At 40.0% G+C, this 7661-nt stretch overlaps 1 non-coding gene across 1 annotated transcript; it reads right to left on the reverse strand.

The window, feature by feature from the left end:
• Nucleotides 1–6122: 6122 nt before the first annotated feature.
• Nucleotides 6123–6194, reverse strand: TRNAV-AAC (transfer RNA valine (anticodon AAC)). The gene has a single exon. It is a non-coding gene; the product is annotated as a tRNA-Val (tRNA).
• Nucleotides 6195–7661: the final 1467 nt, after the last annotated feature.

The raw sequence follows: 7661 nt of genomic DNA on the forward strand, positions 1-7661 counted from the left end.
TAAAAAAAAAAAGTTGTTGAATCTGAGTGAAGGGTTTATTGGAGTTTTGTGTCATTCTTGCAACTTTTCTAGAAGTCTGAGATTATTTCAGATGCCACTTCCTCAGAGAGGGCTTCCAAACTACCAAATCTGAAGTCGTTACATAGTATTGTTTTCTCTCCTAGTAGCCTGTCCTTTTCATTTATAGAATTTACTGTATCTTGGAATTCTATATGTACAGCAGCCATCTCTGCTGTGTTTAATCCATGCCTTAGACGTGACAAAATGTGTCTGAAAGACTGATGGCAGTGGACCCAGGGCTAAGACAAGGCAGGCAAAGCATTCTCTTTGGACACAGAATTTACAGGGTCACCAACAAGTCAGAAATCAAGAGAAACCATGTTTTAATATAAAATACTAACTAGACAAAAACAACGCAAAATAAAAAAAAAAAAACACCATGATGTACTAAAGTCACAATTTTAAATCAAGACAAGATCCAAAGCTTTACTTTCATGACACTGCCTCACTCACCTTACCCTAATCCTGATGTTATTTCCAATAAAACTTTATTTATAAAACCAGGCAGCCATAATTCACCATTCATTTTTTTAACATTTTTTTTAATTGAGTTATAGTCACTTTACAATGTGGTATCAAATTCCAGTGTAGAGCACGATTTTTCAGTTATACATAAACATACAAATATTCATTGTCATATTTTTTTCACTGTGAACTACGCCAGGATCTTGTATATATTCCCCTGTGCTATACAGTATAATCTTCTTTATCTGTTGTACATTTTGAAACCCCAGTCTGTCCCTTCCTACCCCTGCCCCCTTGGGAACCACAAGTTTGTATTCTATGTCTATGAGTCTGTTTCTGTTTTGTATTTATGTTTTGTTTTGTTTTAGATTCCACATATGAGCGATCTCATATGGTATTTTTCTTTCTCTTTCTGGCTTACTTCACTTAGAATGACATTCTCCAGGAGCATCCATGTTGCTGCAAATGGCGTTATGTTGTCAGTTTTTATGGCTGAAGAGTATTCCACCATTCATTTTTAAAAGTATCAGCCTCAGTTTCTGAAGCTTTTGGTGCTCCCTTAAAAAAATTTGCCTCACTCTGGTCCCAGCCCTGGGGGGACCCCTCTGCCATTTTCAGGAAGGTCTGCTAGGGAGCCTCCAGGAAACGAGCTGAGGCGAACATTGTTCAAAGATAATGGGCTAGCCTTGAAGAGGAGGGGCAGTTCTGAGCTCAGCACAGTGTCTGTCACTCAGACCGCTGCTTCACCTGGTTGACTTAAGCACCCCTCCCTTGTGGTTCCCCAGCACTCAACGTACACTTTGCAAGCAGCATATGCACGTATGACCCTTCACTGAAACTATGTATTTATAGACTGTGTGCTCCTTGAAGGCCAGGTTGCCTCTTTATCCTTAATGATAGTGTCTGAGTTATTGTAGATGTAATGGGGTGCTTGGGGGTGCAGAACCTCACATTTTTAAACATGTGATAAGACATTAACTGGTGGGCTGAGTGGGCTCAGTCCCACTGAACGCCCCTCAGCCCACAGAGCTGTTTGGTGGTGGTTCTTGTTTGGAGGCGGTAAGAGGAAAGCAAATGAATGACTGAACAAAGCATTCAAAGGCCCTTTGAGGAGCAAGCAAATGGATTCAGACCCCCAATTCCTTTGTTTTTGAAGTTCAACATTATTGGAAACTCTCTGATGGAGTGGATGCTGGTGGAAGAGTCCCCAGAGATGCATTCCCACAGAGAGAAGAACCTGAACTGGTGGCCGGGACTTACGTTCCCAGGGGAGAGCTGGTTCCCAGAAGGGTGTGGATGCCGTGACATACCTCCAGATCCAACCTCCTTGGCATCGGGGTCATGATGCCTAAACATGTAAGTGTGGATTTAAAAAGCTCTAAATTTGGAGTCCAAATTTGAGGCACTTCTACCACTCATGAGAGGTCTGGACAAGCAAACCATCCTCAGCATGATGGACGAGCATCCGTAGTTGTGAATGGGACCAATTTTTATAGCAAAAGTGAGGTTCAACCTCAGCAGCACACTGATTCCACCGCTGTGTTCCCTGCCTGGCAGAACCAGGGCTAGCTTAGCTTTGGGGGCTGAACTGGTCTAATGCTCTCAGACAAATCAGAGATGCCTCAAGAGGGAGAAGCTGTATTTCCTGCTAAGTTGGGCATGTTGGATCTTGAAGGATTCATTGACAAAATAGAAGAGATGTGCTCACATTTGCACACCCAAGTTCTGACCCAGGTCATGCTAGCTTCAGTAGACATTCAATAACAGTCTGATGAATGAATGCGTGTTGTAATCTCTTCTGCCCCATTGTCTGGGTCCATCTTTTCCCCTAGAGCATACCAGTAGAAGGTATTTAATCTCTAATAAGAGGAGAAGAGGCTAGGTGATGAGAAAGGAGGAAAAGATCTCCTGGAACAATGATGATTTTATCTACCAGCTACCAACCTCCATTAGATGAAAAAAGTTTCTATCTTTTTCAATATGGACTATGTATTTACATACCATCTTTCCTCAAATCAGCAAATATTTATTGTGCACTTATGCAAAGTGCACCTTTGCTCCAAAAAAATTGCCTATTAAAGCATTTAGAATTCATTCTCAGTCATGCTTCATTGCCATGCAGGATGAATCAGACAGAGATTTGCATCTCTCTGTGTTATCAAGTAAAGAGGTTACAGTAGAATAGAGCCCACTTATTTGAATACCCCAGATTTTCTTCTTTGTTTAGACACACAAAGCTTTTTTCACAACCAGTAATATTCTTGGTACCATAAATATGTAAGGATCTAAGAGGGACAGACCCAGGTTTCATGGACTCTCAAGCTTACATAAATTAAGGGATTCAGAACGTCACATTTTGTACATGTGATGGAGAAAAAGTACAGAATTAAAATTGGATATAAAATGAATATTTAATTCAAATAAGAAAATAAATCACAACAAATAGCAGCTTTTTAAAGCTGATACACCTAGGAAAGCTAATCAAAAAATCCAGAAAATGCAATGTAATATTTTTATCAATTTGCTGCCTAGTGGTCTTCTGTACTACATTTTTCCTAATTTTTCACTTCATTGTCTTTGATCCCTTCTTCACCTGATGATTTTGTAATATAATTTCTGGAGAGAATGGAAAGGTAAATCCCTCTTTTTTCCTAGCATTTCTTTGAAATATTTGTTTATTATGATAATTCCAATAAATACATTCAATAAAATTATTAAAATTAAAATTTCATAAAATTATTGAATTTTAAAAGTCCTTTATGATATTTCTTTCATATGAACAATAGAATTTGGCAGAATTTCCCAGGCTTAATTTTGATTCCACATTTCAAGGCTTGTTTCTCTTCCGTCCTCCCCATGCTTTGGGGCTGGGTGTGGTGGGACACATTTGTATCATAAGTCCTCTGGCCCCATACCTTCATGTCACCACACTTGGATGGCCAGCAATGACGTAAGTAGACTTGAAAGTGATTGTGAGCCAAAGAAATATATCCCACTAAACCCAGATTCAATCCCATTAATGCTGAAAATCAAGTTCCCTTTAACTGGATCCCAAAATGCCCATGGCCGTTCCAACACCACCAACGGGAGGGGAAATATGACAGGGGGCCAGACCAATGGAATGGGCAGCAGTCCAAATCAACTATAGCTTTTCAAGATGTCTTAATTTTGAAAATTTTACTCAAGTGGAGGACCTTGAATGCTTCGGTAGGGCCCCCACAGGGTCTTGAAAGGGAACAGCCCTGAGGCTCAAGCTCCTTTAGTTTGACTGTAAGTCCCCCTCTGTAGTTCTGGACCATCAGCCCCTACCCCACCCCCAGGTCTAGGTGATTAGAGATTCTTGGCACCAACTGGACCAACAGTCAATTTCTCCACCGACCTCACCTTTCCCACATTCCTGGCCCAGTTTCTGCAAAGCTACTGCTTTGTCCCTACCGTCTACCATACGCTTGACCGTTCTTTTTCCCCTAGAGTTCTCACCATTAACCCTAGCATGGTGGTAGGTCCACTTTGTTATGGGAAGACCGGTCCATCCAAGATGATCACAGCCCACTTGCTGGACTCTGAAGACCAGCTGCCCCATACTCTCCCCTCAGTTGTACTTGACTTGCTGGATTATGACTGAATTACCTCCTCTTTGAAATGCTTTGAACTATTGTTTATAGATCCATCATCTCAAAGTTTTCCTAATCATGACACTCAACATATTAATGAATGGCATTCAACTCATATCTTCTCAAATTTTCTACGGTACGAACTATTGACCATCTCTTCTTAGAAACTCTTTCCTTTGGTTTTCATGCTGCCTACACCCTCACCTACATCTCTACTTCTCAGTTTTTTCCCCTGGTTTCTTTCCCTAATAATTCCTTAAATTTAGGCTTTCTTGGTCCTCTTCTTCCAACGAACCTCCCTTAGCTTTAATGACAACCTCTAGAGATGACTCCTAAATATACATCTGTGGCTCGGATATTTCTCCCAATCTCCTGACTGTATTTTCCAACTAGTTTATAGGCATCTCACATACATAGTTTCAAACTCCACACCTCAGAGCTGAACTCCTTATCTTCACCCATCAAATGCTCTTTCTCACGTGCCCCACCCCCATCCCCCCACTTCCATTCATTGCCTGAAAACTCACCCTGGGCTAGACAGCTCTATTTTTCTCCCTCTATCCTTCAGCAAACCTATTAGATCAAACCATGTTGAGTCCAAGTCCACAACATCTCTCAAACCTGTCTCTGTCCAGTCGGTGTCCATGGCCATCTCCCGAGTCTAGGCCATCAGTTCCTTGCAGGCAGACTTTCACGGTGGTCCCCTAATTGATTTCCCTGCTTCAAGGGTTCCTCAGTCTAATTTTTCTTGCATACTGTTAACTTTCATTCTTCTGCATCACAGATCGGTTCACGTCATTTTTCTGTTAAAAAAAAACTTTTATACTTAACAAAGAAAGTTCAGACTCCTGGATATGGCCTTGAAAAATCTCCATAATACGCCACCAACTTAACTTCCCAGCCTTACCTCCCACATAAACTCCTATGTACATCACGATCCAGCCACCTAACCATGCTGGCCCTCCCAGCACCACCAGCTCCATGCTTCCCCTCTCCTCCCAAACCACCCTCTCATCCTTCAAACCAACCAATCTTCTTTTTTTCCCCTCCAGTTTTATTCAGCTGTAACTGACATACAGCACTGTATAAGTTTAAAGTGTACAGCATAGTGACTTACATACATCATGAAATGATTATCACAATAAGATTATGGAACATCCATCATCTCATGCAGCTACAAAATAAGAAAAAAAGAATATTTTTTCTGTTGTGATGAGAACTCTTAGGACTTACTTTCTTAGCAATTTTCATACATACCATACAGCAGTGTTAATGATATTAATCATGTTGTATATTACATCTCTAGTAATTATTTGTCTTATAACTGGAAGTTTGTACCTTTTGACCACTTCCATCCAATTCCTCCTCCTTCTGCTCCCTTCAAACCAACCAATCCTCTTAACTCAAGACAATTATTCTCTCCTCGGGCTACAGCATTGGTCTGAAAGTATGTCAGTTTGGATGAAGGTTTATGGTTCATAAACATTTAGATGGAGACCTCTCTTCCCCATGAAGCTGTGAGTTTTCCAAGCGCAAGTAGTGGGTCTTTCTCCTACTTGTTTTTCTTCATTCCTGGCATTGTGCCTTTGCTCCAGAAACTCACAGTCATGGTGAAGGCTATAGTTTCGAATCCTTGAGGATAGTGTGACTCACAGTGGCGTGGCCAAACTGCTCAGTAGAAAAGACTCGGGTTTGCCATCAAAGATACCCATGTTCAAAACCAAACTACACTATCCTTTAATGGTACAACTTTGGGCAAATTCCTTAATCTACTTCTGACCTCAGTTTCCTCATTAGTAAAATTGGAATAATCGTAACTTTACGAAGCTTAAAAGACATAACAGGTACAAGAGTATTTGGACCTGGAAGTCTCTCAAATATCAATCTGATTTCATGCTGTCACTGCTAAGCCCATCTCAACTTTTTGTTTTTGTTACAGTTTTTTGGCGAGGAGTAATTAAGTTTATTCATCTCTTTATTTAATGGAGGTACTGGGGCTTGAACCCAGGACCTTATGCATGTTAGGCATGCACTCTACCACTGAGCTATATCCCCTCTTTTGTTTTTGTTTTTGATGGGACACATACCACAATCCAAAATTACCTTGAAATGAAAAACACTTCAAAAATCTTTAAAAATCGCAGTAAGGGAATAAAACTAGTAGCTAACAGATTAAGATGATAATAAGTGTTGTAAAACCCTTATTATAGTGCTAACCACATCACAGTGTAATAGTTTGTTCCCTGTGTCTCTCCCATGAAGTTCTCAAGGGAGAAGACTGTGACCTTTTGTCCCCAGCACCCAGCGCAGTGCTCGGCATGGAGAAAGCTTTCAGTATATGTTTACTGTCTAACAGTTTCACAATCTTTCGCAAATTAAATTAGACATACCCTTTGACCTGAATATTTCACTTCTAGGAATTTATCTTACAGATTCGCTTACCCGAGTACAAACAGAAAAGTCCAAGGAAATGTGGTTTGTGGTATTGTTCATAATATCAACCAAAAAAAACCCAAGCAAACAAAAGACTCCTCAAACATCCAAAATTAGAGGTCTAGTTAAATAAATACACACACACCAAGAAACACTAGGTAACACTAAAAACTATGCAGAAGACCTTTAGGTACTGGTGTGGAAAGGTGTCCAATATACATTGTTAAATGGAGAAAGCAACACACACACACAGGCCTCGCACATAGGCTTGTATATGCAAGAACAATTTCTTTTTTTTCAGTGAAGTACAGTTAATTTACAATGTTGTGTTAGTTTCAGGTGTACAGCAAAGTGATTCAGTTATACATATATGTATATTATTTTTCAGATTCTTTTCTATTATAGGTTATTATAGGATATTGAATATAGTTCCCTGTGTTGTACAGTAGGTCCTTGTTTATCTGTTTTATATATAGTAGTTTGTATCTGTTAATCCTATGCTCCTGATTTATCCCTCCCCTTCCCCCTATGGCAATCATAAATTTGTTTTCTATGTCTGTGAGTCTATTTCTGTTTTGTAAATAAGTTCATTTGTATCAGTTTTTAGATTCCACATATAAATGATATCATATGATATTTGTCTCTCTCTGTCTGACTCACTTCACTTCGTATGATCATCTCTAGGCCCATTCATGGCATTATTTCATTCTTCTTATGGCTGAGTAGTATTCCATTGTAGATACATACCGTATCTTCTTTATCCAATCATCTGTTGGTGGACATTTAAGTTGCTGCCAAGTCTTGGCTATTGAAAGTAGTGCTTCCATGAATATTGGGGTACGTGTATCTTTTTTGAATTAGTTTTCTCCAGATATACGCCCAGGAGTGGGATGGCTGATCATGCGGTATCTCTATTTTTAGCATTTTAAGGAACTTCCATACTGACATCCATAGTGGCTGCACCAATTTACATTCCCACCAACAGGGTAGAAGGCTTCATTTTCCTCCACAGCCTCTCCAGCACTTATTATTTTCAGCCTTTACAATGATGGCCATTCTGACTGGTGTGAGGTGATACCTCGCTGTAGT

The sequence above is a fragment of the Camelus dromedarius genome, chromosome 36, assembly GCF_036321535.1.
Source record: "Camelus dromedarius isolate mCamDro1 chromosome 36, mCamDro1.pat, whole genome shotgun sequence".
Lineage (NCBI taxonomy): Eukaryota > Metazoa > Chordata > Mammalia > Artiodactyla > Camelidae > Camelus > Camelus dromedarius.